Source organism: Cygnus atratus, chromosome 14 (assembly GCF_013377495.2).
Source record: "Cygnus atratus isolate AKBS03 ecotype Queensland, Australia chromosome 14, CAtr_DNAZoo_HiC_assembly, whole genome shotgun sequence".
Classification (NCBI taxonomy): domain Eukaryota; kingdom Metazoa; phylum Chordata; class Aves; order Anseriformes; family Anatidae; genus Cygnus; species Cygnus atratus.
The window spans coordinates 5,560,024-5,572,600 of record NC_066375.1 but is presented as its reverse complement, the minus strand read 5'-3'; the positions used below and the strand labels follow the sequence as shown (position 1 = coordinate 5,572,600).

General features: G+C 38.7%; 1 long non-coding RNA gene across 1 annotated transcript in view; it reads left to right on the top strand.

Annotated features, from left to right (window-relative positions):
• Nucleotides 1-5,703, top strand: part of LOC126913480 (uncharacterized) — a 33,215-nt gene extending 27,512 nt beyond the window's left edge. The window contains exon 4 of the long non-coding RNA XR_007708859.1: nucleotides 5,379-5,703. This is a non-coding gene — a long non-coding RNA (uncharacterized LOC126913480). The remainder of the gene's footprint in view (nucleotides 1-5,378) is intronic.
• The last annotated feature ends 6,874 nt before the right edge of the window (nucleotides 5,704-12,577 follow it).

Sequence of the window (12,577 nt, the reverse complement as noted above, 5' to 3'; positions counted from 1 at the left end):
AGAAATAGTAATCATTGGATTAAAAACCCATGGCAGTATTTCACAGTAGTTGTAATGAATTTCAGAAAACTCCTTTCAGTAACATTGAGTTTAATCCAAAGAGTACCTAAAACATCAAATGGTTGTTTATGCTAACAAATACTGAGTCTCCTCCATGTTGCGTTGTGAGCAATAGCACACAAACCACAGTAAGTAGAGAATCCTTTTATATCAAGACTTCAGAGTGAACTAAAGGAGGAGTTGGTGGTCATACATCTTCATCTGTGTGTTTTTTTCCGATCTGATTGCTCTCTGTTGTTAAGAGAAGTCAGTTCAGAGATGTGAAAGTCAGTATCTCTGGTGTGTTTCCAGCTTCTTATGACCTCACAGAAATGTCGTGTAGATTGAGTTCTGTGACATTGCAGGAGCAGCACGGTGACACAGTTTTACCAGCCAGATGTAAAAGGAAGCAGAGACTGCTGTTTGCAGTGCTATATTATTTCACCTTGAGTCTAGAAAAAGGATGCTCTTTCACCATTTCTCAGTAAATGGTATGTCCTGAAGTGAGGTGCAGTGGAACTGAGCAAACCAGCAACATTTCTTTAGAGATGCTGAAAGGGCCAGAGGAGAGTACAGGAAGCTGTATGACAGTGCTGTCGTCCAAGAGAGATCAAACTCTGCTCTTTCCCCCAGGAGGAAAGAGTTGCAGGAAATTTCATACTGAGGCCTTTCCGGAAGGGAAAGGACATTTCCAGGTCTCCCTGGATCAGTGCAGGTAACTATTGCTCTCCTGTTTGGTTTGAAGTTCTTTAACATTTTCAGTTTCCTGGTGGCTTTTACTGGATGGAGACACAAAATTTAAAATCGTAGTTGTCATTTTTGCTGTGTTCCCTGTTTTTGTTTAAGGCATTGCTATCAGATTGAGATCACTTGCTGGAAGCACGGTAAGGTCTGCGTTTCAGAGCTGCAGCTCACCGGTCAGCTTTTTAATTTCTGCCTCTTACTTCTCAAGCAATGTTGTTTTAAATAATGGCATTTGTCCTTACTGTTTATTAGCCTTTAAGATGCCTGCCCATTTGTGTACAACATCTTAGTAAAACGAAGTGTAGCTAATGGTTATGTCATAAGCAGGACAGTGACCTCTAATGGTAAGTAAGCAACTCACATGATGAATTGCCAAGACTTCTCATTAGAATTGCAATGAAACGGCATTTTCAGTGCCTTTCTTCAAGGGCCCACAGTAGGCACAAGCAGAGCAGTGGTCACCTAAGGCAGCAAGACAGTTAGGGGCAGCAAAAATAGTCCTGGCCCACGGCCAGAGCGCTGCCAAGCTGGCTTCTGCTGCTGCCTAAGGAGAGGCCAGCGTGTATAAGATGGTCACTTCAGCTGTGAGAGCAGGAAACCCCTCTGAAAAATCTGTCATCGCGTGCTGTATCATCTCACCCCTCTGAAGGGTGTCAGGAGCAGCCCAGTTTTGCTTCCTTGCCAGATCTCTGGGCAGTTTTTCCCTTCTTTTTTCCCTTTCCTGGGAAGGATGCAGCCCAGTCATTCTCCCTTCAGGCAGCAATATTTTTTGCCTGTATTGCTGAGAAATCCTGTGCCAGTTTTGCCTTTACTAAAGAGAGTTTAAGCAGGTGCTCTACAGGAGCAGGTACCGGTCTCTAAAGGATGGCTGGGAAATGAGAGGCAGGCACTGATCTTTTGATGCCAGAGGCAGAGCCAAGTCGGGAAATAGAGCTCGGATCTTCTCCTTTCTCCCTTTCTTCTTGTTATACATGGCAAAACCTTACCCTTCCAGAGGCAAATATCTCTGCTTACATAAGTTCAACTCTAAATCTAATGTAGAGATGGTAGCTTAGTGACAATTTTGAGCTTTCTATGCAATATTTCCATGTAGTCTTCATACTACTAGGTAATATCACAAAGTTACCCCCTGCTGTTTGAATGGAGGTGATGCTGTTACCGTAGATCACACACAGATGCACTAGGTATGGATATTTCAGCACCCATTGCAGCCTGGTGCAGAGTATTCAGCAGTGCCAATGCTAACGTCGTGTCTGTTTTGGACCTGCTGGGGCATAACCATCAGGTCAAGATGAGAAATGTAACTTGTTAAGGTGGAATCAGATCAAAGCAAACTAGTACATTGCTTCCTCAACACAATCCTTAATTTTCTGGGCTACAGAGTCTGAATTTTTCACTTTATATCTGTGAGGAGAACTGGAAACAGTTTGGCCAGGAAATTTCCCAGAACAGCCTGAACAGGGATGCTCTGTTCTTCAACTTCTTTGCAGAAACCTGCAATGTCTTTCAGGAATTTCTTCTTTTATTTTTTGCTACAATTCACATCTTGATTATTATTGCAGCTGGTATAGATTTTATTCTGCCTCTTGGTGTATTGCATAAATACGGACTGCAGATTTTGAAGGCTCGTGGGAATTAAGGAATTGGTTTTTTTTCACACTTAAATCCAGTATTACTGTAATTTTGTCTGTGTGCGCTTTTCATAGTATTAGCATCTGTTTTACTTGTATTTAATATTGGGAGAGCAATTGCAACAGGAATGTCAGTGTTGACACCTAATTTCATTGGTGACCTTTTCAAAGTCAATCCTAAAATCCTAAAATCTCGAGTCTGTCCCTGAATCATTGATTCTGTGCTGAAGTCAGAATTTTTTATTACTCCAAATCATTTTGCAATACTTGATGTTGAAGATTTCTAGTATTCTGGGTCCAAGTCTTACGAAAAAAATCTGTGATTTGAGACTTAATTTAAAAATGGATCTTAAAGAACAGACTGTTTCCTGCACACATCAATCTGTAGATAGGCCATTGGGAACAAGCCATAATATTACGATAATATTTAAGACTGATCTTTTAGACATAAATAAGGAATCTAGATGTCTTAGAAACTGGTAATCAGTAGACTGGAGAATCCTCATGGAAATAGTGGTTTTTCCTGTAGTAGCAGTGTTATAGGGTGATGCTGACCCTACCAATAAGAAGTGACCAAACTATGTAAAATAATCTGTGGCATTCCAGGTTAGAATGATTCTGTTTAGCTTTATTTAAAAGAGATGTAGAAGTAGGGTGGGAGATGTAGAAGTATGGTCTGAGGAATGGGACTGAAATGTGTTTAAGTTCATGTTTAAGCAGTCTAACTGTTTCAGTTCTGAGGAGGCTGGACACATAGCCAACCTCCCCTACATGTCCTGACCATGGAGTTTCAGTATTTTCTCATTGCTGATTTTAGATTAGAATTGTTTAATTTCTTTCAAAGCATTCTAAGTCTCACCCTTTTTTCTCCTAACTTTTGTCTCATACTAAGAATACAAAGATGCTGCTACTCTGAAAGAATTTCTTATCTGTTTGACCTGTTAAATGTGACTTTTGTCTCTGTTTTCCTCATTGTTTGTGTTCATATGTTTTCATGGTGTCTCTACTGCCACAGGCTTTATAACTATTTGCATTGTTGTACCTTCAGGGTGTTCATGGATGTAAAACTTCCTGGTGTCATAGTGCTCTGCAAAAGGATGGTGATTTAAGCCTCCTGCATTTAGAGTATTTCTTACAAATTAAGGGTTGGATAAAACCACATTTTTAAACTGTTTCAGTAGGGTTCAAAGCCAGTGCTGAATTACCAGTGATAGAGATCACAAAAAATGTACTTTATTATTCTTTCCTGGTAACTGTGGTATCTCTTTTTGTCAAAATTGCAGTCAGACTACATCCCACTTCAGGCTAACATTGTAAACTGAGAGCTGAGTTAAGGAAGTGTTATACCGGCCTCGCTTGTCCTTAGTGTAAACATATTAAACTGGAGTGATTATCTCTGAGGTTTCTAATCTATGTTAACTGGAGCATTTTGGGATAGAACTAAAGTTAATGGATACAACAAAAAATGGATACAACAATTAAGTTTCACAAATACATTTCTCCTGAAAGCTACTAGAAGACTTAATTTAAATTTTAACAAATAAACACTTTGTGACAAATCCCCAGTGTTAAAAAATCCAATTACTCTTTTATAAAAACTGAAAAAAAGCAAAATGTTGTCAGACAGTTAAGTGGAGTTTCAACTGTAATGTGAGCAATTACATCAAGTGCTCTTGTGCAACCAGTAAATGAAGATAGAAATATTCGCTATTGCTCAGCTGTTATGATGCGGTTCCTTATAAATCTCTGCTCTTTTTTGCCTGCAGGTTTCCATCTTTCTTTAAAGTATATGTACACATTAGGTATATGTAAAATGCAATATAAATAGGTATATTTGAAAGTAATACATGTATTTCTATCATGCTGCTTTTGTCAGTTCATATTCAGTATTTCCTGCTTTCTGGTCTAAATATAGGGAAGACTTTAGAACTGCTTGCTGGAATGGGCTATTTATGCCTTGCCACTAAAGTTCTGCATGATACTTAGTGACAGATTAATTCTGAGTTTAATTAAAAAAAAAAATCTACTTTTGGTTCTTTTTTTTTTTTTAAATGTGGCATGTACAAATATGTATTCCGGATTTGTGTTTTCAGATCTATGCAAATTAGAATTATTATATTCTATTGAATCATAACAACTAATAATACGATAATAATACCTTTCATGTTTGCTATGAAACAGCAATCAGTGAACAATCTGCAGCTAACAACTGCATAATACATTTGCAACTTCATAATGATTTGAGGATTTGTAAAGTACTTATGGGCTTCTTTCCAATCACGTCTTAGGACACTGATCTGTGCTTTCAGCAAGGGGAGAATGAAAAGATGACACCACTACGTATTAACCTGTAAAAACTAATGTACGAAATACTGTGAATACTGCAAGTGACATGAGCAGTGAGGTACAATTATACACTGACTGTGGTGGATTATTAGAATTTCCTGTGTGACTGTATTGATCCGGCTTAAAAGTGGGCAATGGGAAGAGCAAACAGGAAAGCATTAGCATAGAGCTAGATAGGGCTGCATCCTGCATCAGGACATATTCGAAAGGCTACATGGAAATAGTTGGCTGCTTGTGTCCCGTCCCTGGGGTGATGCTGCTGGAAGCTCAGAACCTCAAAATCAAAAAACCAACACCAACAAAAAAAAACCACAAAAGTTGGCAGATGGAATTAGTGAGACCCTTAAAGGGCTATGAATTTTGGTAGGGTTGGATAATTCTAAAGCCACAATACAGTCTTCTCAGAAAGGTCTTCTGTGTGGAAGAGGGCTGGAGCACGTTTCTTCTGGATAGGCTTGTCAGGTGGTTTGCCCAATTAACTTCCTAATTCCACTGAAATTGCCCTTTACTCTGCATGCTGGACAGATCTCAGTATAAGCAGTACGCTGTTCCGTGTGGGATTTATTTCCGTGTGGGCATTTATTTCAACGTGACTGAAAATTGCTTTACTTCTTACAGTGCTTGTTGAGCCACCTGTGATCCAGCTGATTTTTCCATATTCACTGCCAGGATTTTGAGACCAGCATTTCCAGAAGAATCCTTTGAATTAAACTTTTATTTAGTCTTCTTTGAAAATGAAAGCCCTGGTGAACATTTGTTGCAGAAGGTGTCATCTGATTATTTAAATTTTGCTCTGAAGAAAGTTAGCAGAGGAAGCAATTTGCTCTATTGCATTTGCTCTGTTAATATTAGAAGAACTTCTACATGTATCCTTGATTTTGTGACAGGTGACGATCTCCTATAAAAATTTAATAATGGGGAACTTGAATTTTCACAGGAGGTATTTCTAAAAGCTATATCTAAAAGCTTTAAAAAGCCCAAGAAATGTTGTGACTTTAAAAGTGTATTTGTAGCCACGGGATTATACAACAGCGAAAGACACAAAGCAGTGACACGGGATTATTCAGGCAGTATGAATTCAGCTTCTAACTTTTTGAATTTGAAGTCTTCTATATTGCAAGTAGTAGATATGCTCCACTTAAAAGACAGAGAAACTTAATCTGTGATAAAACCTTTGTGTGGTTTATACCTTGAACCACAGACTCTGACGACTGCATATGCTTTTTCTGTGAAAGGAAACCACATTCAAATTTAGGACGCTAACCACTTGGAGGCTTAAACTGTCTGGATACAATGAAATTCTGCAATTACCCTTAAAATCTGCCTCTGTAGAACTGAAGGTTAATCTGTTTTATAGCTCAATCAACCATGAACAAACAATGCGGTGCGCTGAACAAAAGAGTAGGAGATTTCAACATAGCAGTGAGTTGGATTCTCAATGTATCTGTCCTGGCAGTTTTAATCCTGTAATTCCAGTGCGCCACAAGCTTGAATCTGTAGGTCATAGTAAATGATCTCCAAGAAATTTTTAATCTGTCCAAAATTTATGTCAAATAAGGTGGACAGAAATGTCTTGTTTGACAAGCCTATATCATTTAGAATCAATTTTTACTTACCTGTAAAAAGTGTATGGAACAAAAAGGAAATAGGATGTAACTGGTTTTCCAGAGTCACGGATGGGTTGGAAGAACTGTTAAATCTGTCAAAAGCACTGTTATCCAGATTTTGTTTTTTTTGTTAGATCATGCTTCAGAATTTCAATTGGAACTGAAAAAGGAATTTGATTTGCTATCTCACGGAACAGTTACACGTGCTGCACTGTCCCCTCTTCAGTCATCACTCAGGAAATTAACACTGATTCCGAAAGGAGCCAATATTGTTTTGTAGTAGTACAGTAACATAAGGACAGAAGTTCTGGAACGATGACTGAGGACGTTTGGAAAGGTCTTTCTCATTGTTCCCATTCCATGATTGAAGAGGTTGTTTGATGTAAATGTGCAGAGAATAACGAGAGTAACAGAACAGTTTTTTCGTTAATGGCATCTAGATGCTACCTGGAATGAAGTAAGTATGAAACACAGAGGATAATGCTAAAGTAGGGACATTAATGTGATTCTGCCGGAAATAAGGTGCTGATAGAGATGTCCCAGTCTTTCTGTGCATTTCTGGAATCAAGCTGTGTAATTCAGAGTAGGCAATCTGAAGTGCAGTGTTGCAACTAGAGTACAAATATAATGGTATCCTGGGCATGGCAAAATGTTTCCACCAGATGCTTCTGGGTTCTCTTGACTGGCTATACTGGTGGAATTATGCCCACAGTTGGCAAATTAGACCTTTTAATAAAAATCATAGATGTACAGAAAAGCACCATAGGAGCTGCAGTTTAAAATATATGCAATCAAGAATTACATTTTTATATGCCTTACCATTAACATTTTATTGAAATTGGAGGTATGTATTTAAGCGTTTATACAGTTCAGCATGTAGTATCTACTGCGGCTCTGAAGTCAATCGAGTATGAATATGTAGGTCTTACGCTGAAGGATAAGTTGTGATGTGATGTGACAGTTTTTCTGCCTTTCTTTTTGAAACAACCAGATTTATTTGAAATGGGCGAGCTATTATACTCAGTCTGTTCATGGTAGCTCTCTTTCTACTTTCATACCTAGATGCCATTAACATTAATGGGAGTTATGCACGAGAGAGGAAATTAAATGTCTTAATTTTCTTGCATCTGGTAGACAGCTGTACTTTAAAAGCAGGCATACAGGAGACCGAGTAAAAAGGATAAAGAATAGCACTTCCTTTTATATGCTGATTCCTATTGTAATAAATCCAGGCTAAGGAATAAGTATTATAATATCCAACTACAGCTGAAAATTTTACAACGAAACTCCTGGGCAGCATGTTTGACAGAAATTAGCTGTATTATATCCCCAAACCACTCTTTATTTTTGGTTCCTGTATGCAAATTACTGTTCAAAACTCACTGTGGACAAATTCAGATGGTACATGGCAGCTTGGGAACATCACAACCATACAGTCAGCCAGAGTTAGCCTGAGAAAAGATGTTCTTACTCTAGTCTATGCATATTTATGGCTAATCCATGGTGCTCTTTTTTTTTCTTTTTTCTAAAAGTGAGACGACAGCATCATTTTCCTAAACCATCTATGTAACCAGGGATATAAAATTAGTTCAGTGTTATTAAGCATTGCCTCATGCTTAATCTGACAGTATCGGATTGATGGCACCAGAGATCGAGGCTGCTGATTCAGAGAGAAAAATGGGTTAAATAGTAAGTTGGTGATACTATGAGCCGTGAGTGATCTGCTCATAGCTGGTTCAGAAACTTTGTGTGTATGCATATCCGTGCATACATATTTTATGACCAAAGATAACATAAATCACAATACGACAAATGATCAGGGTGGTCTAGAACCCACTGGTTAGTGGTTACTGCTGGTATCGGCGGATCCAGCACTGTACTCGGGATACATTTCCATGCGCAGGTTGAGGTGATCGAAGATACATTGCTACCCATCTGTTTTACTTTCCAGCCAGCCCAGGCAGAAGGTGGGACAGCCCTTCTCGGTGACAATGCAGTTTTAGATGGCTTAAATTGATTCTGAAACCACATCCTTACGCAGCAGTGGCAGTGTAATAGAGGTGTGGAGAGGGATTTATTACACTTTTATATGAATGAGCAAATTCTTGTACTCAATAAAGATACCAAATTTCAGTCTGTCCATAGTATATGGCTTTGCACGCGCCGCAGTCTGCCATTCACTGTAGTGCAATTCCAGTGACATTGCTAACATCCAGGGCAGTACAGGTGCATAATAAAACCTGACTTTTTTTTTTCTGAAAGAGCCCAATATCTGATAAGGAATAAATAAGTTTTAACCTCAAGTAATCCTTTCCTTCCAACTCCTCACTCAGATTAATGTGCGTAGCTTCCCTCACAGAATTCCAAATTAGTTCTGAATTTTTCCAGGTGGGGATACGATTTTCTTTCATTTTTATTTGTGTTGGTGAGCTCATTTGGTTACGTGCATTTTCAGTATGCACAAATACTCCTCCTTGTTGTTCACTTCCTGGATAGTTTTGAGGAATTGCCACTTTCCAAGTTGTCAGTCGGACTTTTATTTCAGACAGTATTCAACGTGTGCTATCTAGTTGACTGTGATCTTTTCTGCAAATTATGCTAGAAGAAGATTAATCTAAAAGGGAAAGTGGGCACTGACAATTCCTTGGAGTGGTATGTGGTTATTTTTGCTTTGGACTCAAATAGGCAGGTCCCTAGCCACAGTGGCAGATATATCATCTGCGTTACATAATAAAATTGTCACTTCTAATTCTATTGGGGAAGATTTATAGAATTTAGGACTTTATGATTTGGGACTCGGTCCGTACATAGTGTTCTCTTTGCACAGAGGGAGGGATAAAAGGTGTTGTTTTATGACTTGGCTGGTTGTCCTGCCTGTAATAGTTTTCTCCATTGCGTGTGTTTTTCTCTAGTAGAATTATGGCTGATAAAAGTGAAACAGAAGTAGCAAATTGCCAAAAGGCGACTTGACCCTAAAGACCAGAACTGACCATGAATGAACCGAAAACTCTTTCTATAAGTGTAAAGACTGAGCTCTTCTGTCACATAAGTGTCAGTCAGAGTAACTCCAGTAAAGCTGTAGTGATTCAGATGAAAAAAAGTGATGCTGTTTGATGAGACACTGTAAATGATATGTCAGGTTTAAGACTTCGAGTATATCAGAGGTGAGTAATCTCAACAACTGAATTTGTACAGAAGTACAGCCCAGAAACATCTGGTTTCATTTGAAAGATAGCATTTGTAGGGCATTTAAGCTGACATGGCAAAATCCAATTAGTATTAAATAAATGTTTACCATAACAATTTTGCTGGAGCTAGTTTGAGCATCTTTGAAGCAGTTCTCAGTTAATTTTTCTCTCTTTTTATTGTTTGCACCACACATTTTATTGTCCCATCTTATTCTGTGCACAGTCTGAGAATCCCAGGCAGCTGGCAGAGATTCCTGCTGTAAGCATAATTTTTTTCATTGAGTTTCCAGAGGGTGTAGCACCTGACTGCAGCAAGGGAGGTCTTCCTAAAAACCAAGGCACTATAGAGATCAAGAGTATAATTGCTTGGCAGCTAAGCACCTGACTGTTCCTACAGGGATTTTGAATGCCTTGACATAAGGTGGGGTAAAACCTAGGTCATGTTTACAGGGTGTTATTATTCGTCTATAACGATGCCAGTACGTCTCTGCTTTCCTGTGGGAATGCTCTGTTCCAGAATAATCTTTTAAATCCTTTATTTTAAAATAGAATGTCTGTGGAAGGGAGATACATGACAATACTTAGGGTCTGATACTTGTTCTTCTGTAGTTATCCTGGTCGATATAACTATGCAGACAAGATTTTAAACAGTATGGAAAAGCCAGAAGAGTTTCTTTGTTTTGAATTGTCTTATACATCTGAATCTTAGAAAGATTTTCTCCCCATGTTGGAGCATATGATGTAGCGTGCAATGCTCTTTAAAAAAAAAACAACAAAAAACCTTCCTGCAATCTCTCACATTGTTAATGTTTTTTGGGAAATCTCACTATAAAAAACAAAGCCATGCTTTTACAGCTGCCACCTTCTCTGTCTTACATCTCTCAGAGATTCTTTTCAGCCTTGATGTATCTTCTGGGCATCCAGAGCCAGGTGATGAACTTTGACTGTGCTACTCATTCTTCTTGCTTTTATTCTTACCTCATACTATCACCTAATTCCCCGTGCCAGCTATTTGTACTACATCTCTATTAAAGAAAGAAAATCTAACAGAACAAGGGGCATGGTTCTTAGAAATACACTCAACTTTTCATGCTGTTCATTTGTCCGTATGCTCTCTCCTTGTACCTGCTTCTCTGTTCACACCTCACTTGACACAAAAACCTTCTGAGGCAAGACTGGTTTTTATTCTGCGTTTGTATGGCGTGGGGGTAATCTTTCCTTACGCTCCAACTACTGTTACCACCGTATATATTTTCATAGTAGTAGTGAAGAAAGGTTCTAATACTCCCAGGAATAAAGGAAGAGGAAGGAAATGTAGTTAAAAGGAACGACGGTAGTGATACAGGATTCATGCAGACTGAAAATAGAAAGCTGGAAGAATATGCTGGGCGTCATAAAGCTCCATGGTTATAGAACTTCATATAAATTTCAGAGGAGTGTGAATTTATGTCCATATCATTATCAGATCATTCTACTTTATTATTCACTTTTAATTAAAAAAAAGAAAAGTTCCAGAAGAGCATGTTTATCCCTGCAGAGATCTTTCAATAAAATAAAAGGAAAGGTAACAGCTAAATCAGTATTCTGTGTGTATTGGGTCTACGCTGGTCAGAAAAAGTAAAGGAGAAAAGGGATAGAGTAAAACTCTGTCTGATCTCATTTGACACTCAGACCTGATTAAGGTTTTACATAAGATGATAAAAGTCACAGTTACTGTACAAAAATATAATAAAGTTGAAGACTTTTTATGGGCATAATAAAGAAACTTTTAAATTTACATTACAGTCAAATAGCTGGTCTCACTAAAAGCATTTCCCTGGCTGAGATTCATTAATACCAACGTAAAATCTGAAGTAAAATAAGTGTCTGAGATACTTGGGATAGCTGTGACTTGCTCCGGCCAGGAATAAGCTTGTGGTGTTCATTTTTCACGGGCCTTCACAAAACGCATTTGGGAGAGCATTAAAATCAGACAAACCCATCTGAAACCAGCTCTCCTTATGCCATTTGAAGCTGGTAGGTGTAAAATCAGGGTCTGCTTAGTACCTTGCAGAGCCTTTTGCCTTGCTTTGCCTCAAGGCAAAAAAACCCACAAAAATAACGGACTGAAATGAAACATTTTCAAAACATTTGCCAGTGCGATTCATGCCCTCCCGAGAAGGGGAACTGCCACAGAAATAAGAAAGTCCTTCTGCTGGTCCCATCACACTTCGGAGGCTGGAGGTAAACGGGACTGGCCACAGCCAGCAGGACTCCCTGAAACTTCATTAGGCTTTCAGAAACGGAGAATTAGATCGGGTTTGAGAAGAAAAAATGAGGAAAAGGCTAATTCCGTAGGAATTCTGTCACTGCTTGCTGAGCAAATAATAGGAGCCCTTCAGTTAACTTCCATTAAATTTTGGATCCAGCCTTAGAAAAACAGGGTGTTTCCACTGGGTACCACAAAACACTTGACTAGATCTGTCTTTGGTAGGGTGTTTACACTGATTAAAATACTGGCAGAAATATAGACTCTGAATTACAACTGGCTTAAATAGAAAATGTACTGCATCTCCTCTCTTTCCTTCTGGAACCATTTTACATCCTTAAGTGCAAAGCTAAGCTCTGTAACAGTTTCGAAATATCTTAGTAATGGGTTATATTCCTATCAAATTATAGAGAGGGAACATTCCTTCAGGTCCTGCCAAAGAGGTTCTCTGTTGTACCAGTGAAACCTGAAAGCCCAGCCCTTGAGAGAAATGAGTGAATCCACATGAAGCCTTCTGTTGGGCAGAAATAATGGAAAAGGTCTGCTGTATTTCTATATATTACTGCGTCTGTGAATTAAAAAAATTATCTGTGCTGCAGGGCAATACAAGAAGCAGGTGGATGTTAGGAAGAAAGGCAGCTACACCATATTCTTCACTATGTCCTTCCTTTACGCTTATATTTGCACAAGGGAACTAAGGCTTTGGGTGTGCTGTAGTCCTTCTTCCTGTATTTTTGTCTTCTGAGACTGGTGCTATAGTTTGGGGTAAGCTGG